The following is a 24,477-nucleotide window of genomic DNA, read 5'->3' on the forward strand; positions in this document are numbered from 1 at the left end:
ACTCATCTACACACTGCCTATCTTAAGAAAAAGAACACTGCCAATAATTTATGAACTTCCTGTGAACTCTCTGCGATCCATTACCTTGCCTCTCTTCCTGAACTGTTTTATCCTTCTCTTGCTGTAGACTTATTTATCTGTTCCTAAAAATGAATTATTCAATTATGAAGTGCTTTCGGACTTCATGTAATTATTATTCTTGCTGTGAACAGTTCTGCACAATTTTCTAAAACATTTTGGGAGATTTATTTTTGTCCATGCAGCCACATTTGCTTTGTTTTTACTGTCACATAATATTCCATCACATGAACATATGACACTTTGGTTCTCTCTCTTCAGTGGGCGTTTGAGTTGTTTCCAGTTTTCTTACTACTACAAAAGATGCTATACATATTGATACATTTCTCCTGTAGACGTGTGCTAGAGTTTCACTAGGATATGTACTTGAAAGCAGAATGATTTGGTTGTTTTACACTTTGCTGAAACACACCAAAAGTGTTTAAAGTGGTTGTTCCAGTTCCCATTCTCACTAGAAATATACAATGATTTCTTGGTACCACATATTTCAGTATTGTTAGTCTTTTAACATTTTGCCTACCCTAAAGATAAGAAATGGTCCGTTGTTTTTTAGCCTTTTGCTGACTGACTTCTGACTTTCACAAATATTGCTGCTATGAATACTGGTGTACCTCTGATTGATTTTTGAATGCAAACTATCTGAAATAAATTCTACTGGGTTAAAGTGTAATATACTTTAAAACATATTCTATTTATTCTTTTAAGTTTATTTATTTATTTTGAGAGAGAAAGAGCAAGCAAGGGAGGGTCATAGAGAGAGGAAGAGAGAGAATCCCAAGCAGGCTTTGCTCAGTGTGGAACCTGATGTGGGGCTTGATCTCATGACAGAGAGATCACAACCTGAGCTGGTATCAAGAGTCAGATGCTTAACTGTCTGAGCCACCCAGGTGCTCCTAAAATATATTTTAAAAATATTTCAGTTATGGTTTATTAGTGTTGTGTCAAGGAATTTTGGATCTGTATTTGTGAAGACATTGGTTGATAATTTTCTCTTTTGTCATATAATTTTTTTTATCAGCTTGATACTAGAGATTTTCTGGCCTCAAACACAAGTTAGTCTTAGCCAGTGATTCTCATTCTTGTGTTTTCTGAAACAGTTTATGTTATTTCTTCCTTGTATGTTTGACAGATCTTACTATATGAGTCGTGAGTTTTATTTGAATGATTTTTGTAAGCAATTCAATTTATTTCATATATAGTGGGCTTGCAGATTGTTTCTTTTTGTATCAATTTTAAAAGGTTGGATTTTTCAAGAAAATGTGTCCCTTTCATGTCAATTTTAAAATTTGTTGGCATGAGGTTTTCATGATGTTCTCTCATTATCTGTTTAATGTCTGTATGAATTGTGGTGATAATTCCTTTTTCATTGCTGATTTGGTGATTTATATTCTTTTTCTTCATCAGTATAGCTAAAAGATCTTGTTAATTAGTTTGTTTTTTTGAGGGCTAGCTTTTGGTTTGATTGATACTTTGATTTCTAAAATAAGTTTCCCTTTAAGTAATACTTTGTATCTCACCAATTTTGATATATTTTATCATTTACCTCGAAACATATCTTTTTTTAAAATTTTTTTTCATGTTTATTTATTTTTGAGAGAGAGACAGAGCGTAAGCAGGGGAGGAGCAGAGAGAGAGGGAGACACAGAATCCAAAGCAGGCTCCAGGCTCCAAGCTGTCAGCACAGAGCCCGACCTGTGGGGCCTGAACCCAAGAGCTGTGAGATCATGACCTGAGCCGAAGTGGGTCACTTAACTGAGCCACCCAGGCACCCCAACCTCAAAATATAACTTAATTTCCCTTAACATTTTGTCTTTTTCTCTTGTATAATTTTAAATTTATGCTGTTTAATTTCCCACTACAGTAGCTTTTCCTAGATATCTATTATTAAAAATATAATTTGCATGATTTTAACAAATGTTGATTTATTGAGGCTTATTATATTACTCAGAATATATTTCTCTTTAATGAATGTTCTATGTGCACTTGAAAAATATTTATTCTGAAGTTGTTAGATGCAATATTCTACTTGAGAATATTCTTTTCTGTTAGTAATATGTTGTAATAATAATCATAGTTTTTTATAACTATAAGTAATATACTTATATATAAAACTAAGTAATAATAGTCTTTTACCCCAAATGTATGTTGAATTTTGTCAAATGCATTTTACCTATAGTTGAAAATGATCCCATGGTTTTCATGTTTAAATATGTTTGATATGGTAAATTATACTTATTGATTTTCAAATGTTAACCTAATTGATTTTCTGGGATAAATTCTATGTAAAAAAATTTTTTTACATATTGTTTGAGTTGATTTGCTAATATTTTGTTATTTTTGCATCTATGTTTGCGAAGGGTATTTGTAATTTCTCTCTCTCTCTCTCTCTTTCTCTCTCTCTCTTTCATTGTCCATGATAGATTTGTATGTTGTCTATCTGATTTCAGACTTACTGTTAGTTACATAGTCAAGACATATGGAACTAGCAAAAAATATAGGTAGATTAAAGAAACAGAGTAGAAAGTCCAGAAATAGGACAACAAATTTATGGACAATGGAGTTTTTACAAAGTTCTTAAGGCACTTATATAGAAAAATCTTTTCCCCGCTAATATTAATGGAAAAACTACCTATATGCAAAAATGAGAATCAGCTTTTTACCTTACACTATATCTAAAAATTAGCTTGAATGACAAATCAAAATGTGAAAGCTAATCCTATAGAATTTCTGAACGATAACATAGGAGAAGATATTTATGCAGTACCGGATTAAGCAATGTTTCCTTAAATAAGACATAAATCATTAAAAATTTGATAAAATTATACTTTATTAAGATTATATTATTTGATTCTTCAAAAGATAACATTAACAAAACCAAAATGGCTGACTTAAGAAGGGAAAAAATATTTGAAAAAATGATTCTTACAAAGAAATTGTAACTAAAATATACAGATGACTCTTAAAATTCTATATTAAGAGACAAACCACTTAATAGATGATAGAGAAAAGATTCAAACAGACATTTCACAAGGTTTAAAAATAGCCAATAAGCACATGAAAAGATGCTAAAAATTATTAGTTCACAGGACAATTCAAGTAAAGAACCACAAAGAAATATCATGACCTACTCTCCAGAACTGCCTTTTTTCCTTATAAAGACTGAAATATTAATTGCAGGCAAGCATGTAGAGCCACTGAACTCTTCTATGCTGCAGGTAGAAATGTGAAACAGTAATACCACCTGTAAAATCATTGGTCAGATTCTCAAATAGTTAAGCTTACACTTACCTGATGCCATTCCCCAATCCATTATATAGAGTGAAAGAAGGGAGACACCCAAAGTGTCCATACTTTACAATTCCATTGATACAAAATTCTAAAAGCCAAAAAAGATAATCTATAATGACAAAATCTGGATCGCTTTGTGACTAAGAGCAAAGGTGGGCTGCACTTCTGAGAATGCAGGGTATATTCACTATCTTGACCGGGGCGGCAGTTTCATGGACGTATCCGTCACATCTTAAGTGGATGTGGCTTTTTTTATATACATTTCCCCTGAGTAAAGTTACGAAAAATAAAGTATGTGTGCAAACCCAAAAAAACTTTATAAATTAATTATTAAAGGGCAAATCTCACAGTTCAGTGACTTTTGGTAGAGTTAGTTCTTAAAAGGTGGAGTAATTAAGCAGGATTTGCCCATATCTACTTTGCCAGACTCTGTCTTAGTGTGTTTACAGCACCACAGAACGAGACAGAAGCCTGCATTCTTCTGTAACCTTTTATCAAGCTATTGCCTTCACCTGGAATCTTCTTCCTTTCTCTGTGTTCCTTTAGAATCCCCATTCATTTTTTTTCAAGTTTATTTACTTATTTTGAGAGAGGGTGCACACACACAAGCAGGGGAGGGAGGAGAGAGACGGGAAGAGAAAGAGAACCCAAGCAGTCTCCTCACTGTCAGTGCAGAGCCTGACGCAGGGCTTGAACTTTCTAACTGTGAGATCATGACCTGAGCCGAAATCAAGAGTTGGACATTCAACCGACTGAGCCACCCAGGCACCTCTCATCTTTTTTCTTTTTTTAAGTTTATTTATTTATTTTAAGAGACAGAGAATGAGAGAAGTGAGAATGAGTGGGGGAGGGGCAGAGAGAGATGGAGAGAGTGAATCCCAAACAGGCTCTGAGCTGTCAGCCCAGCAGGGCTCAATCTCACAAACTGTGAATCATGACCTGAGCCAAAATCAAGACTTGATCTCTTGAGCCACTGAGTCACCCCGGCTCATCTTTTAAGACCTGACCACAAACATCTTCTTTTTTTTTTTTTTTTTCCCCTTATACTTCCTGGATGTTAACAGCTCCTGCCTATAAACCTTTTCAATTTGTGTGTGTTTCCCTGCCATCATAGAATTTCACTTACTCTGCATTCTTCTAGAGGTAGTTGTGTGAACATCAACCTTCTTCACTAGACTTGAAACTCTTTAACATCCGATTGGGTGCTCTGGGCTCTGAAACAGGCCGAGGACCTAAGGGACAGATATTAAATGCACAGTTAGTTGAAGTTAAACTTAATCATTTTCAAATTTAGTTAATTTAGAAATAGGTCACATTTTCCAATTATAAGCCTTTTAGGGGAAAGATGGGCAGCGGTTTATGCTGTTAAGGTTAAAGAAAAACACTCATAAAGAAGGGGTCTCTGGAGAGAAACTTCAAGTTACCTGTGAAAAACATATGGCATCTTCTTCCCTCCATTAAGGGGAAAATTTCTTAGTTTTGTTCTAAAACTTAAATCACTTCTGAATAAATGGGGCTTTCCAAATGATGAAGTATTTGCTTTTTATATACTGCACAGAAGCTTTCAGGCTTCTTAGAATTTCTGTGAAGCATTTTTGAACTTTCAAAAGTACTTTCAAACATCTCAATTTTTGCTAATGTGTAGATGCCACTTTCAAAACCAAATTGCACCAGAGAAAATTAAACATGGAAAGAAGACTTTATTCCAGGCTATTGCAACAGAGGAAAGACCAGAACTCAGTCTGAGCTTTTAAGACTCAGGGTGGAGGGACTATTGGCCTTCTGTTTGCTCACTGACTGTAACCAAAGGAAAAGTAAGTTTTCATGCGTCTTCATAATGGAAGATAGTTTTGCACAAGGAGCAAAGCACCCAGGAAGGAAAGTTAGGTTCCAACCCTTGGTCAGAGACTGGGAAGATAGGAACACTATCTTCCTCAGTGGTGTCACGTCAAAGGGACAGACCCAAAGTCATGCAGAAAGACCACGTTGGATTGTAAAACTAGCAAGAGGCTCTTAAAAAGATTTGCATCTCAAAGGGACAAAGAAAGATTTCACAATGACAAGTTTTCTAAAGTAAATGTTCTAAGAAAAGGATGCAGAGAGGCCTCCTGGTTAGGCCATCTGGATTCTGTAAGGGCCTGGGTGAAAGGGAGGTCAGGGGCCTGGAGGCAGGAAGAAGACAGTCTACGTATAGTCAAGCTGAGGGAAATATTGAGGTTATCTTGATCACTGCCTTCTTTAATGATTTTATGTTTCTGACACTGAGCCTTTAGCTTTGCCAAATTAAACTTTGCTTAATTGTCCTTAAGCAGAGAACTGGTCCCTTGATCTGGAAAACAGAGGCTTCAAGGGTATGTCATTTTGCTCTCTGCCAAGCTGAATGTGGATAATAACAGAGTTTTCTTCCAATACTTCAAGGCCAGAGCAAGGACAAGATAGCTTCAAGTGGCCCAGCTATAGTTGTACAAAAAATACTTTAATAGGGATAATTTTTCCTAATTGATCGAGAAAATGAATCTCTCCTCCAATAGTAATGAAAATAGAATTGATAATGCTTGCTGTGCACTAACTTAGGTCTTTACCATACTGTTGGTTGAAAACGATGCAGCATACATATTATTTTGGGAGCAGAGAGGTTGAATTTAATCAGTGCCTTTTGTTTTCTTGCTATTTGCTTTGATTGCTACAGTTTAGCAGTTTGGCTCTGTTGAGTCATTATCTGTTCCTCTCTTCCCTTTCTTACTTCTTTTTGTTTCATTAGCATCTTTATTTTATAATTTCTTTATTGTTTGAGCTGTGGTGCTCAGTGTTTAAATGATTGTTTTGTTTCTAAATTCTTTTTTCATCAGAAACTTATTTCAAACTAGTCTGAACAAATCTGAGGTCTACTTTGGAATTGTATTTCTTTATATGCTTGCGATAGAGTTAAATAGCACAGTATTGAATGATGTGAATAATTATGTAAATTAGGATAATATGCTATAGGTTGGGAAAGCTAATTGATTGCATTGATAGCTCCAATTAATGGCCTCACTACATCCATGCTCTTTGTAGTGTGATTTTGCTGCTCCTGTCATCAAGATGATTCATGATTTACTCCTTGAATCTGTGCTGGTCTTGTAAGTTGTTTTGACCAATAGAATGAAGCAGAAGACATTTCTGCCAGTTCCAAGCCTAGCAACTCTAGTAAATGCCTGCATCTTCTGGGACAATAAGCCTGAACTAGCCCTTGGGAGGAACAGAGACCACACTGAGGAGAGATGAGTCCCAGTTGAGGCTATCCTAGACCACCCAGCTGCTACCCATCTAACAAATTGAGTGTAAGTGCATGGTCAAGTCTAGTCAAGATCAGCCACACCCGTCCATATCAGCAGACCAACTGATTGATTCACAGACTCAGAGCAAAAATAAATGTATACATTTTCTACCAGTAGGGTATTGTGGCTGTTTGTTACACACCACTATTATAGTATTAAGAAACTGATACGTTAACTTTCTTTTTCCTATTATGGCACACACTTACTCCCACCTAATTATTTCAAACATCTGATGAGTGTCATACAGTGGTAATACTAAATAGGCACAGAAACACGTATCAACAACCTTCTTTCAGTTGATATGCTCCTGTGAAAGACAGAAGGAAAAACCATCAACACTTTGTAATAAAGTGTGATGTGTTATATCAGATGAGCATAGACTTCATGAAGTCCCCATAGGGGTTATTTAACTTAAATAGGCATCAAATGATCTTCCTGGCAGTGACTGAAATGTGTGGAATCTTGAATGAGGATGAGTAGAAGATAAGTTAGTTGAAAAGGTGTGACAAAAAGAGCATTCTAGAAAGCAGCAAATTATTTTCTAAATCACAGGAGCAAAAGCTACTGAAAAATGGTAAACATTTAAAAATAATGGCATATATGGGTTTAGCAGAGATGATTTGGGGAATTAGAGCAGAAAGCAGATTAGAGCATACATTTCCTTGTGTTCTGAAATTTTGATCTCTATTCTGAAAATTACAGAAAAATGAAGATAATTAAGAATTACAATTGATGTGATTCTTCTAAGGATTTCAGGAGCTCTTGATGATGACCATGAAAAAAATAAGGGAAAGTGAAATATGCAGGAGGAGGTTACCATAGTAATTCAAATAACAAGTGAGAAGGATGTGGTATATACCTGCAGCCTTGGAAATGGTGCAAAGAGAGAAAAGAGTAAGAAGGATAGAGACCTTGCACTAATATTCAAGAAATAGGTATAGGGATAAGGAGAAATGAAGGGGAAAAAAAGAACCACCACATATTTGGAACAAAACCCAGAAATTAAGCTAGTAAAGGGCATCAGTTATAGAGCTTAGTATTCCATGGGAACTTCCAGAGGGAGTCTGACTGAGTGACCACTGAAAGATGGAAAGACAAGCATGGTAGAAACTTTGAACTCAGAAATATTTGAGGACTAAATGTATGCCATAAATTATGCATGAATTTTAATCTCATGGCTGTATCTTCGTTAGTGAGAGTTTCTCAAAAGAAGATGGAGTAGATGACAGAAATGGCCACATAATCTTTCCTTGATTCGGGAGATAGAATCTCTTTCTATACCACTGCAATCTGGGCAGCACATGGGACTTGATTTGACTTAAAAAAGCAATGGAAGGGAAACTATAAATTCTCAGCCTGACCTCAAGAGGCTTTGGTAAACCTCTCACTCTTGGGACCTTGTTACAACCAAGTGTGCAAGTCTGGGATAACCTGCTGGGACTAACAGACCACATGTAATAAAGACAAGCCATTCTACTTAACATCCCCTTTGATGAATTAGCCTCAGTCTACCGAGAGCTGGCCACAGGCGCATGAGCACGCCCTGCTGAGACCAGTTGAAGAACCTTCTAGTTGACCTGGACCAAGGTGCATTTCCAATGCCAAATACATGATGATTGTTTTAAGTCACGATGCTTATGATGATTTTTTTAAGCTGTAAAAGCCAACTGATAAGAAATTTTACTAGAAAGATGGTACCAGAGTATCATGGCTTACAGTTGGAATCAAGGTATTGCTACTGTTCATGTTCTACAATCTGTAATAATATCTGCATATTGAACTTGTGACATGAATATAAAGGCAAAGAAAATGAAGCAGGGTGGAAAGAAAATGATGACTCTCAACTAAACTAGGTAGGGATAAAATTGATAACCTTTATGGTTTGAATTCATAAGCCTATTTTACCCTCAATTTAGTTTTATGTCTTCAAAAGCTTCTGTCCAACTTTACGGATTTCAAAAAAGAAATAATATTCTTTTGAAATTTCAGAATTGCTTTTTGGTTCAATTAAACCTTGATGCCAGGGCAACTGAAGCTGTTACCAGTTGACTGTCCTACATATCTTGGCCAAGTGAATACATTCTGCATTTTTCCTTTATCAGCCTTGGATGAATTATTCATTGATTGAACTCACATTTCCAGGAACACAGATGGAAAATGGTTTAAAAAATGTGCCCTTTAATAGACTGCCCTATTTTTTTTCCTCATTAAATGTCTTTGTATAGTCAACTATTGCTTCTAACCAACCACAGCTATGCCCTGGTGGCTCATTATCACCTTAGGTTCTTTTACTCTTCTATAATATTTTTTTTTTCTATACCTGAGTTTGCTACTCCAGAAATACCTGTGCAATCATCATATTTGAAATTGTATTTTTTATGCTCTTTCCTCTGGCAAATAAAAAGTATGAAATGCAATCCATGAGACTATGTGAAATTCTTAGTTTTTTTCTTCCTTTATTTCCCACTACTATTCTTCTTTTCCTCCATCCTTTCCCACTTCCCTCCTTCTTTCATTTTGCAGAATGCTGTTACTATTTGATATGTTGTTTATTGGTATGGCTTGGTATCCCCTTTATGCTTGAACTCCCATCTCTTCTAAATGCATCATGTTTGAGTCCATGACAAATGCTTTTTTCTTAAATGTTGTATAGCAGAAAGAGAAACAATTTTGAAGTCCAACATTTTGTATTTGATCTAGAGGGTACCATGTTCTTGCAAAGAAATGAGTCAAATAACCTAAATGATTCTCACTATCTTATCTATGGAATAAAGTAAATATCCGTATTTCAGAAAGTATGAGAATAGCATTAATTGTGTATATTAAAAATATATATATAACACAGGTGGAAATTTAAGACACTTAGAGTTGTGTGAGAATGCCAAAGAAGTAAAACAAATAGTAGGTTCCTGAAATGAAATGAAGTGGAGAAAGACTTTTCTTGGACTTAAAACTTTAAATGACCCTCAAAGGGTTATAAACATTGGTATTTTTAAGAAAGAAGAGCTCTTCTAGGAAGAAACATTCCAAATATCTGGGTTCCTAATGACTAGTCTTAAGAACACTTAAAATGGAACGTCTGTATTTTTATTACTCTAATCTATATATCGCATATTCTAAGACCGAGACTGTATGTGGATACACATTTAAGGAAGTTGCAGCAAAGGCTATTCTCTTTCATTACGGTATTTTAATTTTCATAAGAGAAAAGCTGTCCTTATATATAAAGAATATATTTTAAGTTCCAGAGTCACGGCTTCTCTTCCATTTTCATCTATTTTTTTAAACCACATTTTTCACTTCACAATCTTGGCACATATCTTATGCAAGAAAGCATAAAGTATTATCTGAAGTACAAAGTCATATATATTTCAAGTGGGGGTTGAATAGACAAAAAGATTAATTTGTTTTTTGTCAACTCCATTCTCCATTTCTCTCTGTCACTGATTTCTTTCTGTGGTCCTTGGTGAATGGGAGACACTGTGAACAAATTATCATAAGAACACATAACCCCACGAAAATGTGTAATGTGGTGAAATTCAGATTCAGCCTAACCCTACATTCTTGGCTGTACCACCTTAGATATAATTTACTGGAAAGGCAAGAGATACAGTTTATTTTCAAACTGAAGGCATTAAGCACGTGATTAGATGGTATAATTACTTGGTTTGCTTTTTCTATTTGTGGCCTCCAGAGGGCAGCATTCATTCTTTCACTACTAGAGAACACTAATACCTGTTTATCTATGTATCTATGTACTTATCTATCGATCTATCATCTATATATCTATCTATGTATCTATGTATCTCTGTATCTATCTATCATTATCTCCCTATGCCCCCTTGAGTTAAAATCGTGTTTCTATGTAGGTGCAAGCGTCCTTCACGAACATAGTAGACTTATGAGAAAGAAATACATTATGTATTATCTTTAAAAAAAGTTAATAGATGTTTTATTTACATTTCTGAAAGAAGAAATGCAATGTGGCCAACTAGGCAGAATCTTTCTCTCTGAACATTTCAGGAATACTAAATATCAACTAAAAGTGATTTTACTTTCATAATGATAATAAAAAAAAACCTATTTGATTTTAGAAGTAATTACACATTCAAATGGATGCTGAAAATTACCCACTCCCTCAAAAAAAAAAAAAGTCCAGAAAACAAGAATGGAAAGAACAATGGAATTTTGCCAAGAGAAACAATGAGCTTTTCTAAGAATAAAGAGTGATATGCACACATCCTGAACAACACTCAGCTCTCCCAATACACAGCAAGGAAAACTGAGACCATCCCTCAGTAAAAGCCTTTCTTATATATTTACTTGCTTAGATTTTTTAATAAGTCAAGACCAAGAAGTAACCACTTATAAATCACTGTTATTATTGTAACTATGGAAGGAGTGTATAATATAACAATTTGGGAATAGGGGAGATAAATATGTGTTGCCTAACAAAGAAAACTTGTAACGACCTCTCCTCTGACAAGCTATTTGGAATGATTCAGAGGGAAGGTAAAGAAAGCTTTATTCTAATTTATTCTTTATTAATTTCAAGTTTTTGGTATGTCTTTATTCAAGAAAAAAGATGGGACAAAATGATCATTTTTACAGAGACATTTCAGTTAGTGGTAGAGGAAAGATATCAATCTCAAAATTAGCATTGAAAATTTGAAGCATCTGTGGGAGATTCTGGTTACAGAGAAAACAGAGACCATGAATGAGGACCATGGAGAAGGGAAAAGTACAAAACATGTTATTAATAATTATATGTAAAATCACAGTGACTAAACTTATCTCCCCCCCCCATTAAAGATTTGTTGAAAAATGCAAGAAATGGAAATGTTTTATTTTAATGTGCTGTGCTTGCCCACTCAAATCTGTCTCTGGTTATTTGCAGGACCTGGTCACGTACACTTTCACAATGACACTTATTTTTTATGAAAGGGGAGCCTAGGTTCCTAAAATCCGCTTGCAAGGAAATTAATAGTTGGGGGAAAATGCAGAATGATTGAAAGATGTTCTTAACAAATCATGACATTTTTCTTTCCACCCTTAATAAGTAGAAATGAAGCTACATCCATGGGATTCTTCTTTCGCATGAGCACTGTAATTTACACGCAAAATAAATTCAGGTGGAGCTATTCGGGGAGCCTAGGTGTAACAGGATCACCATTTGTCAGAGATTATTACTCTAGAAGGCTCCCTAGGAGAGGCATAAATTTGCCCTGAAATAACACATCACACAATAACAGCAAGGAGCTTGTCTCTGCACTCCTCACGGGCAGCACACCTGCTCAGAGGGACCTTCCTACTGAGCCTATCAAGCCAACCTGCTCATTCATGTGGCAATCCAAGCCTTTAGTTAGGAACTACTGGAGCAAAACCAGACCATCAAATCACCCACTAACATGTTGTCTTTGAAGCATAGAGAGGATAGATCTGTTTTGTTTGGAAGCCTAAATATTTGAAGAAGGCCAGAATGGATACATGGGAAGATGGCAATTACTGGAGTCAACAGTTTGGCTGATTTATTAGCTATGAAGATCAGTGTCCTCATATTGGGAATAATAAAGGTCTCCTCATCGGGTTATTGTGAAGCTTATAATGGCCTTAGGGAAAATGTCTAGCGTCGTGCTTGGACATCTAGAGTCCTTCTGTGTTGGAATCAAAACTTTCATAGCACAACTATGGACGTTGTCCTTCATAGAAGATAACAGTCACACGAACAGTGTAACCCCATGCCCAAAGCAGTAGCACTGACCCACTCCTGTTATATGTCCCTGTCCACATTTAACTTACGGATTGCAGTTATTAAAGGTTGGGAGAAATATAGGAAGATTCTGGCCATGGGACTCTAAACAGTTAAGTGGCCTTTCATGAGTTCAAACCTGGTGCTTACTCAGTACCAAGTTACAAATAACACCTTTCTCTCTTATAAGTTCTTGAGCCACTTGTAAGGACACTTTAAGGCAAAGGTATCTCTTTGAAGGTGACAGCAAAGCTCCTTGTTATTGGGTTCTGTTTTAGTTAATTGCATTATTAAGTGTTGTCACCTGTACCCACTTACAGCTCTATTGTCATTTTGTCATTTTGGAAGAGTGCTATGAGGGGCCGTAGTCACTTACCAAGCCTATATGAATAGTTGGTAAGTGTGGTTTTGTTAAAACTTAAATGAAAAGCTAAACTCAGCAATTTAATCCAAATAATGAGCTACCAATTATTTTCAGGATCTTAAAGCCCCTTTTGGTTATAAATTGCTGTTTGCAGATAGCAACTAGTCAATCATTCTCACCACAAAGCCTCTTATTATGTAAAATGGTTTTAATCATTAAAAGTGTTTGGAATTTCAGAAAGTCAGACAGCAGTAAAATACCAACTAATACACTCAAAGCTAGCTACAATGAATTTCATCTTTATCTGGTTCCAAAGAAAACACTGACTAAAATATTTTCGGTGGATGAGTAGTATCAGTGGGTTTCCACTGCATAAATTATTTCCAACAGGGATAAGCGTATGGTTAAGCAGAAAAAGAACTGACTGATTTGATTAAAAGTTTTTTTTCTTAGAAAACTATAAATAGAGATCATGTAGAGAAACATGGCAAGACTTTTCAGGGCATTATAATTTATAGGACATATATGATTTTATATCTATATCTACATATTGTTACATATACATAGTTGTGTATACACAGCAATATGTGACTGTAATCCACATAAAGGACCTCTCAGAAAAGAACAATTGATACTGCAAAATAATATTTTGATTCCCCTCACTAAAGCACCTTAAATAATTATTGTTTTCTTTTTTTAAAAAAACGTTATCACTTACTTTAAAAAGCCCGTAAGTCAGCAGTGAACAGGATCAAAACACACGATTTTAAAATATGAAAACATGAACTGCGTAGAGAAAATACCCTCATCCTACAAGAAAAAAAAAGTAGAAAAATGTTGTAGAATTAGTTTTAGCTTCTGCACAAGTTCACTAGTTCAAGAAGAGAGAAGACTCTGAGGCTACTTAGTGTATCTCCATGTGGTACACATTCAGTAATACTTGAGTCAAGGTCATCAATGAACATAGCAATAGATTTTCATGGTTTATACTATTTAATTGCAGTTGTATAAAGGGCATATTTTGCTTATTATATAGGCTAAAGAAGAGTCCATTATGGGACAACAAAGATCTCTACTTCAAAAAAGAAAGGAGTTCAAATACGAAACATAAAAATGTCAAGAGAACTTCAGGATCCACTTTTGTAACGAATTCTTCTTCTAGGCTACTTTCTGAACCCCTTTGTGAGGATGTGTTAAGTAATTCCATCATTCAATACATATTTATTGAGAACCAACTAGCAGGCACTCTCCGAGGTGCTGAGAATGCAACAGTGAACAGAAGTCAGCATCCTCATGGGATTATTCTAATGAGGAAAATAGATTAGGGATAAACAAATGAATTATGCCATATAATAGCATGTAATGGTAAACACTGTGAGAATAAAAATAAAGCAGCATAAGGGTAAAGAGAGCGGTGATGTTGCTATTTTAGACAGTGGACAGGGAAAGCCTCTCTAAGAAGGTGAATTTTGCCTAGACAATTAAAGAAAGTAAGGGAATCCACAAATTTCTAAAGGAAGAACATTCCAAATCTAGAATGGCAAATGCAATGGTCTCGCTGTGGAAATATCCTTGGCTCTTCCACAGAACTTCAGAAAGGCAAGTGTGGCTAGCCTTAGAAAGATTAAGGGGAAGGATAGTAGAAATGAAACAGAAGAGAAAAGAATGAGCCAAGTTGTGTAGGAGCTTGGCTTTTATTTTGTGGTGAGGAAGTGTTTGCGGAGTTTTTCCCAGGGGAGCAATATGATGGCTTATAGTATACAGGATCACTCTGACTGCTGGAGTTTTAAATCTAAAGAAATATCAGTCAGCAAAGTTTGTCACTTTGCCTGAGCCGAGTATAACCAAAAAGGTGCATGGAGTAGACTGATTTGCATTTAATTAGGGTTGGGGTTTAACAAGGCAGAGGGACATAGAGGCAAGAGAGTTGACGACAAACATACGTTCTTTTTATTGTGAAAAAAAAAAATGTACACAACATTAAATTTATCATTTTAACCGTTTTTAAGTGCACAGTTCAGTGGCATTAAGTATATTCATATTGTTGTATCACCATATTCATCATCAATTGCCAGAACTTTGTCATTTTCCCAAACTGAAAGTCTATACTCATTAAACAATAACTCCTCATGCCCCGCCTCCCTCCAGGTCCCCAGAACTACCTTTCTAGTTTCTGTCTTTACAAGTCTGACTACTCTAGGTACCTCATGAAAGTGGAATCCTAGATTTTCCTTTTGCATCTGACTTATTTCACTTACCATAATGACTTCAAGGTTCATCTATGTGTGGCATGTGTCAGAATTTCATTGATTTTTAGGGCTGAATAATATTTTATTGTATGCAGATGCCATATTTTATCATTCACCCCTCAGTGGACATTTGGCTTGTTTTCACCTTTAACTATTGTGAATAATGCTGCTATTAAGGATGTACAAATATCTGTTTGAATCTCCACTTCCACTTGTTTTGGGTACATAGCCAGAAGTTAAATTACTGGATCATATGTCAATTTTCAGTTTAATTTTTTGAGGAACAGCCATACTGCTTTCTACAGAGGCTGTGCCATTTTCCATTCCCATCACTAGTGCACAAAGGTTCCAATTTCACCACATGGTCACTAACATTTGTCATTTTTTGTTTGTTTTCTTACAATAGCCACTCCAACAGATGTGAACTGGTATCCCACTGTGGGCTTGATTTGCATTTCCCTAATGATTTGTGATGGGGAGCATCTTTTCATGTGTTTATTGGACATTTATATATCTTCTTTGGAGAAACGTTTATTCAAGTCCTTTGCCCATTTTTTAAAATCAGGTTTTTAAAAATCATTGAACTATAAAAGTTCTTTATATAGTCTTGATATTTTCCCCTAACAGATATATAATTTGCAAATATTTTTTTTCCATTCATGGGTTACTTTTTCAATTAGCAGTGTTCTTGATGCATGAAGTTTTTGATTTTGATGAGGTTCAATTTATCTACTTTTTCTTCTGTTGCCTATGCTTTTGATGCAAGTGATCACGGACAAATTCAATGTCATGAAGCTTTTCTACTACACTTATTTCTGAGTTTCATAGCTTTAGCTATCACATTTAGATTTTTGATACACTATGAGATAGTTTTGGTATATGGTGTAAAAAAAAAAGGTGTACACTTCATTCTTTTGCATGTGGATATGTTTTCCTAACACCATTTGTTGAAAATACTGCCATTTCCCTATTGAATGGTCTTGACATTTTGAGTATAATTATTTGACTAAGACATGAGGGTATTTCTGGACTCTTGATTCTATTTTGTTAGTCGATAGGTCTATCTTTATGCAGTGCTACACTGTTTTTATTACTGTAGGTGTGTGGTAAGTTTTGAAATTAGAAAGGGTCCATTGATACTCCATATGAATTTTAGGACAGGTTTTTCTATTTCTGCAAAAAATTTTGGCATTTTGATAGGGATTATATTGAATCTGTAGATCATTTTGAGTAGTATTGACATCCTAACAATATTAAGTATTTCAATTTATGAAAATCCCAATGAGCTATCACCTTACATCTATTATCCAAAAGCTATTGTCCAAAAGACAAAAGATAAGTGTAAGCATGAACATAGAGGAAAGGGGCCCTGGTACACTATTGGTGGGAGTGTAAATTGATAGAGCTGTTTGGAAAATACTACGCATATTCTTCAAAAAATTAAAAATAGAGCTACCACATGATCCAAAATCCCACTCTGGGCATATATCCAAAGAAAATGAAATCAGAATCCCAAAGAAAATGAAATCAGAATCCCAAAGAGATATCTTCACTCCCATGTTTATTGCAGCATTAATCATAATACCCAAGATAGAGAAGCAACTCAAGTGACCATCAATGGATGAATGGATTAAAAAAAAGATGTTTTGCACAGATGCATGCACACGCACACACACACACACACAAATATTATTTGGCAATGAAAAAGAAGGAAAACCTGTCATTTGCAACAATATGAATAAAACTGGAGGACATTAGGCTAAGTGAAATAAATAAGCCAGACATAGAAACACAAACACCATGATCTCACTGATATGTGGAATCTAAAAACAAAACAAAACAAAACAAAACAAAACAAAACAAAACAAAACAACTTGAACTCATAGAACTCATAAAAGCAAAGAGATGAAAGGTCATTACCAGGGGCTTGAGGATATGAGGGAAATGTGGAGAAGTTGGTCAATAGGTGCAAAGTTGCAATTACACGAGGTCTCATATACAGACATGATTATTGTAGTTAATAATATTATATTGAATACTAGAAATATGCCAAGATTATAGATTTCAGGTGCACCCAACACACAGACAAAAATGGTACTATGTGAGGATATATGTTAATTAGCTTGTCTGTAGTAATCATTTCACTATGTATATGTATATTAAATCATCACATTGTACATCTTAAATATGCAATTTTTATTTCATTTATTTTTATGTATTTTATATATAAATAAAAACTACAGTTATGAATGTACATGAGAAATCAAACAAAATATTAGCAAAGTTCAAAATTATACCTAAAAGATGGCCAAGCTGGGTTTTTTGGGGGGTAGAATGCAAAGTTGCTTAAACATTAGGAAATCAGTCAGTATATTTCACATTAATAGGTTAAAGACTTAAAGTCATATTATTTAAAAAAATGTAAACAAATATACTAATTGTGATATCTCAAACGATTTTCTTCAGCTGCAAAATGAAAAGAAAAAATTTAAAAATGTGAATAAGTTATTTTTTAAAAATAGAAAATAATATATTATTTATAATTATATACAATATAATATAATTATATTAAATAATATAATAATATCTTGTATCCTCAAATATTTTATCCTCACATTTACTGAAAAGCTAAAAGAAAACAAAAAATGTATTTTGTGTAAGTCAATTCATTTCAATCTTAGGGTTAATTCTGTCTCAGAGAGAAATGTTAGTTTCTGTACAGAACTTTATTCAATGTTTTAATTCCACTTAATCATGAGACTGTGGGAAAATTCCCATTAAAAATAAACATTTTCTCCTTCTAATTATGGCAATAAACATGACATTTGGAGATAAGTCTGTAGTCATTTTATGAGCATTCATTAATAATCAATCACACCCTAGGATTAATTTAAAAAGTCATAACTCTGCTGATGCCAGACTTCCACATCACATATGCATTTGTATCCAACCCATCTATTTCTATGGAATAAATTTAACAATTATTTTTATCTAGTATCCAATGGAAAACTTATCAGTCATAATAAAAACTTTAATTAATAGGATACCCAGAACAAAATTTCCTTTAACTAAATGTGCATGTATTTATATGGGGAAGACAGGGCTTTGTCATATCCAGAGCATTAGAGAAATCTCACCTTTCAAAATATACCATCATAGGACTAAAAAGTCAGTCTATACAGAAAAGGAAGATATAGTGGAGATGCTTTTTAGCTACAGCTATCAAATATTCAGCTTTTCTCAGAACAAAATCACTTTGCAAAAGTCTGCTCATTAATTCCAAAGGAAGAATAAAAATGAATAAAGCATGCAAGTCTCCTCTTTAAGTGCACTACCTAAAGCACCGAACTTCAAACTAGATGATGTTTTTATAATCCCTACAATGGTGTCTGAGGATGCAGGTGAGGAGTAGACAAAAGATTCTTTAAGGTAACTCTAGGGCATTTTGGTAACACAATTTAGTAACACAGCACACAGCACTCTAGATAGCACCAAAACAGTTCTCTTCTGTCATTTAGGATGAACATTTTTATATCTGCCCCTGGTAATTTGAGTGTATTTCTTTGGGGTTTTAATTTTTTATTATTTTTGATTTTCAAAGACCATTGTTTAAGTGAAAGAGACCAGTAAGTGATGCAATTTTGGATTATTTCACAGCAACGTAGAGTCAGCTCCCATCCAGAGTCCCTGGGACCATCCTAAACATTTTTATGACATGTTCTACACATTCTGTTTGTCATGACTGACCTGGGTTGGCCATCTGTAAGATTTTCAGTGATTTACTGCTTGCACTGTTGGTATGAAAAGGTGGCCTGGAAAATCAGAAAGTCAGTCTCTCTCTTGGTCTCAATCTTTCTCATAGCATTGTGTTTAAGAAGATGAATTCCAGAATGTGATGGATCTAGGTTCAAATCCTAGCCCTTCTGTGAGTTACTTAATCTTTCAGAGTTTCATCCGTGAAACAATGATAATAATAACTAGTTCATAAGCTGCTTGTGTGAATTGAGTGGGATGATGCATGTAAAACAGCCCAATACCTCACAATTGTACTAGCCGTCATTACTGTTACTGCATAGATTGAAATGAGAGACAGACACCATGTGAGTGTTTATCTTTGGGGAACCAAGGCAAAAGATCACAAAGATTGGTCAGTAGACGAAATAAGTAAGGAGACACCAGCCAAGACAGGACAAGTTAATAGATCTGTAGAGAAGTAGAAACATAACAACAAAAAAATGTGGGTAGGCAATTGAAAAAAAGTTAGAGACTTCCTAAAATCTGGTTAGTAAATTGAAGAATAATTTGTTCACAGTAAAGTGCACAAATTCAAAATGCTGAGCTCAGTTGTATGTACATATATATATATATATACAACCATGTATGTGTGTATATATATATATATATATATATATATATATATAAAACCATGTATGTGTGTGTGTATATATATATATATATATATATAACCACCATACAAGTCAAAATAACCACTATACAAATCTAAATATAAGACATCCCCCTCCTCCGCCCTCAGTAGGCTCTCTCATGGTCCCAGTCAATAACCACTCTTCAAAGGTAATTACTATTTTAACACATATCTTGAACTTCATACCAACACGATACCACTCTTTTGTGCCTGGCTTCTTTCGTTCCACATAGGGTCTGTGAGAACTATCTACGTTGTTATTTGTGTTTTTTTTCACTGTTGTATTATATTATATGAATATCCTACAATTTATTCATCTTTTCATTGATGGACTTTCAGATTGCTTCCATTTTGGGGCTATTATAAATATGGCTGCTGTAAGCTGTTAGCAACATTTGCATACAAGTCTTTTAATAGACATAAACACCCATTGTTATGTGGAATTGCTGACTTAAAGGGGGTAGGTGGGTTTAGTTCTTGTTAGATATTGCCAAACAATTTCTTAAGTACAGTTTACACTCCTATCCAGCAATATCAGAGCTCCCATTGTGCCACGCCCTTGCCAACACTAGATACTGGTCATTGTTTGAGTTGTAACCAATCTGATAGGAGCATAATATATGTGATTTTTATTTTAATTTGCATTTCCATGGTGACTGATGGAAGTTGGCCATCATTTTGTATTTGTCTTGGCCATTTGGATATCCTTTCTGAGATGACTGTTGAAGCACCAGGCCCACTAAAAAAATGTGCCTGTTTACTTATTTATTTATCTTTCACATTATCCATCTACCATCCATCTTAAATTTGGCCTGTGATATGAATTCAGATTCAAGGTTCATATTTTTAAAAATTTCTCCATGGAACATCCTTTGGGTACAGCACCATTTACTGAATCGTACGGGTGCCTTTGCTGTATATCCGTGTGTAGGTCTGTTTCTGGGCTCTTCATGCTAATTCATTACTATTTGTCTGCTCTTGTGCCAATACAACACTTTATCTCTGTGTCGATGTAGTAAGTCTTGATTCTTGGTGGTGAAAATCCTGTAATTTTGTTTTTCTTCTTCCGGGTTACCTTGGCTTTTCTAAGTCTCTTTGATTTTGGTACAGATTTTAGAATCAGCTAATCACATTCTCCAAATCCTCCTGTTCCTCTGTAACTTTGAAAAAACGGTAGTCACTGAGAGCTGTAACCCATAGTGCAAACTTCCTAGGTTATTATTTAAATCCCTTAAAATATGCTTCAAATGTATTTTCCCCAGCCTTATTTTCCAATTACTCCTCTTCATTAACCTCTCACCGTCCCCCACATGTTTATTTCAATCCCCTGCCTCTGTCACTTGACAGCTGTTTCCCCAGCTGGAATGCTCTCTCAAGTCCTTTCTACCCATCTAAGACTTATTTCTTTTCTGAAGTTTCTGTTTCTAGATTCAAATGCCACTTCCCCAAAGCAGCTCCCCCTCTTCCTCTAGCTCACACTGAATACTGCATCATCTGACCTCCTGCTGTGGCTGTTGCCCGAACCAAATACATTTCGGACTAATCACACAGAGCTTTATATTTTTAGATATTATTTTATGGGATGACTTCTGGCAGGAATCTTACTTTCAAATTGTTTCACCTTTCACAACTCTTCACGGACTGCTTGTGCGTACAAGGTGCCGAATCAATAAATAACTGCCGATTGCCGGGCTGCAGTTTTAAAAATAAGAATACTGGAATTCACGTTTGCACCACACTATTAGAAACCATGCTGTGAAATTAAAACATACGTGGCCACCGGAAGGGCTGTACCTTCTCACTGTCGGCTAGAAACTGAAATGAAGCCTTATCTGCGCATCTTCAACCAGCTGTAATTTGTCTCCGCACATATATACGATGGAAAAAGTCAGGAGTTTTATGAAGAAATTCCGCTTTATGTAGCACCACAAAGAAGAGGACCTTCATACTATAAACTATCCTAATGTGAGACAGAATGTTCAAACCACTTAAAAATATAGATGGCACATAAAAGGGATACTTCAGGGATTTGGTTTAAATGTACTGTATCTGCTTTTAGGGGAAAAAAGTGGATTATGAAGCTTGGATAAGTTCTCTGAAAACTAACTGATGAACATTTTGGGAAAACAAATCTAAACAGCTTTATCTAAAGGGCTGAAAATCTAATAGAATTATCCTTTTGTTTTCTTGCTAGTCCACAGTTCTAATGATTCAATGGGCTCAATGCTAACTCTAATACTTATTTCTTTAATTCTTTAATTAATGAGAAGCTTTTAAAATTTACCTTAATTGAAAATAGAACAGGGCCCCTGGGTGGCAGTTGAGCGACCCACTCTTGATTTCGGCTCGGGTCAGGTTCTCGGGCTTGTGGACTCGAGCCCAGCATTGAGCTCTGCACTGAGCGTGGAGCCTGCTTGAGATTCTCTCTTTCCTCTGCCCCTCTCCCCTGCTTGTGCTCTCATTCTCTCTCTCTCTCTCTCTCTCTCTCTCTAAAAGAAAAAAAAGCTCTGGGAAGAGCTCTGGGAAGTAGTAGGCATTTGCATCAAATGATATACAAATAAATAGCCACATGAAGATTTACTGTAATGTTATGTTTCCCCAAGCAAATAAGATTCTTTTACTTGGGTCAAGAATTATATGGGTGCCCTCAGCACAGGTGCCCTTCACTGAATGCTGTCAGCTGCACATCCCAAGGCTGAGTGACTCCACTTTGGGAACTTTGTCTTCCTGAACACATATTTTTCTAGATACTTTTAAATCTTCAGTTTCAAATCACTCTCATTTGTTCCACAAAAATGTTCAAAAATCATCTTAATATTAGGTGGTTAAAAAAAAGAATTATATATGGCACTGTATTTTAGTTTTTCTGGAATGTTAATTACTAAAAAAATCTAATAAATGAGCAAAGTTTTACTTAATGTTCCTTTTAAAAAAATTTTTTTTATGCAGAAGGCTTACTTTTTTAGAGATAAAATATTTAAAGTTCTTTCATTTTTTTCTTTCTTCCTTTTTAAAAAACATTTTAATGTGTATTTATTTTTTGAAAGAGAGAGACAGAGTGCTACTGGAGGAAGGACAGAGAGAGAGAGGGAAACACAGAATCCAAAGCAGACTCCAGGCTCTGAGCTGTCAGTACAGAGCCTGATGTGGGGCTGGAACTCATGAACCGAGCTGTGAGATCATGACCTGAGCTGAAGTCGGATGCTCAACTGAATGAGCCACCCAGATGCCCCTACTTAATGTTCCTTTAACTAAAGCCTGGAATGTGTACCTTAAATATTATTTTTATTTTCATAAAGTAAAATGTTTTCAATTATTTTTGTTAATTTCACCATAGTTTTGGCTATAAAAACCTTGACACGGCTTATAAGCTGACTTTAAAAATCAGTGAGAACAAACCTGCTCTTAAAGATGAGACGTTTGGTCACTGACATCAGTAAAAAAACAATTCGCTAGGTATTCAAAATGTGCAGAATTTAAAATATAAATAAATAACCCAGGTTGAGGAAATTATGGACCAAGATCCATAAGCAAGAAGGGTAATACACAGAATTATTATAAAAATTCTTAGCAGAGTGATTAATCCGCAGGGTCACACATATACTATCTAAAAATCTTGCAGAGACCTTGTTTTGTTTTTATTGCAATTGTGTCTTTATTATGATTGCTCATGAACAGGCGATTTTATTCCTGCTACCCTCTTAAGAGAATAATTCTCTTCCAATTGAAAAATGCAATTTGATAGTGGACTTGAGTCACATCAGTTTGTGTACTCCTCAGGTCAGAGGAGTCCTAATACGGCTGTATATTCAGTACATCTGAACTGACATACACTTTCTTTAGCCTGCATATACATAATTTTATAGTACAAAGTTATGCATCAGAGGTGGACGATGGCCAATTAAGTTTACTTATTGAACACTTATTGTGTTAGGTGTTTCAGACTGTACACAATTTAAGAACGAGAAAATTAGCCAAAAAACAGAACAAAAAAACCCAGAACAATTAACTGAAATATAAACCCAGGAAAATGAGAGGAGCAGCACAATAGAGATTAAAAATCAAATGCAAGGAGGGTTGAGGGAAGAAAGACAGCATCTGGAGTGAAGGAGACTATGTCAGTCCAAGTATTTTGGGGAAGGTGACATAGGAAAAGATATTTTTAAAAAGGGTAGGGCCACGGCAGGGTAAAGTCAAGGGGAAACATACTGATCCATGGTTATGAGGATTTGATTCTGATTTGTATATTAATATGGCTTATCGCTAAATATTAATTATTAATGAGAAAACTAAATCATAAGCTAGGCTGTGAGAGAGGTGGCAAACTGATTTCTTTGATGTTATTTTCTCTAAGCACTGATTTTGATGCTGATGCCATTTATTGCATAGGAAAATCCTTTCGCTGTGACTTTTGGTCACTTGTTGATTTCTATGATACATGATATCTTTGACCTCTACAAAAATTGACAATCGGGGATACAGACAAATTTTTTTTTCTTTTTAAAACGGTTTCTAGGCCAGAGCTAAAAGATTTATAGAAGTGATATACCTAGAAAAACTTCAATGTCAGTGGTACATAACTGAGGGATTCTTGATGTTTCTAAGTGGGCATGGGGGTCTTACCTTTCTCTTATTATGAGAATTTCTCATTTGTCAGCAAACATTGAGTTAAGTCAGTGAGAACTGTGGATGTTTGGATAAACATGTGGATTCACTGGCATAAATGAATCTGTTGAAGTTTATTTCTTTGTTTTAATTATAATATCTACTTCATCAATGTATGAATAGAATAAATGTTAAGGTTTCTGTAAAGATTCAACGGTACAAGTTTTTTCTTTGCCCCCTCATACCTTACGTTCTCTTTCCATACAATACTTTGTTTGCTACCTTTGTGCAGGGGGTAGCAACTTTTTTTTAAAAAATCAAAATGATCAATGAAAAAGTTGATAAGTCATGTACTATCAGTAGCTATTGTGATGGGAATTACGGATACAAAAGCCCACAAA

General features: G+C 35.1%; 1 long non-coding RNA gene across 1 annotated transcript in view; it reads right to left on the reverse strand.

Annotated features, from left to right (window-relative positions):
* Positions 1–24,477, reverse strand: part of LOC128312356 (uncharacterized) — a 270,433-nt gene that overhangs the window by 64,390 nt on the left and 181,566 nt on the right. Inside the window, exon 2 of the long non-coding RNA XR_008291507.1 lies at positions 4,493–4,598. This is a non-coding gene — a long non-coding RNA (uncharacterized LOC128312356). The remainder of the gene's footprint in view (positions 1–4,492; positions 4,599–24,477) is intronic.

The sequence above is a fragment of the Acinonyx jubatus genome, chromosome D3, assembly GCF_027475565.1.
Source record: "Acinonyx jubatus isolate Ajub_Pintada_27869175 chromosome D3, VMU_Ajub_asm_v1.0, whole genome shotgun sequence".
NCBI lineage: Eukaryota > Metazoa > Chordata > Mammalia > Carnivora > Felidae > Acinonyx > Acinonyx jubatus.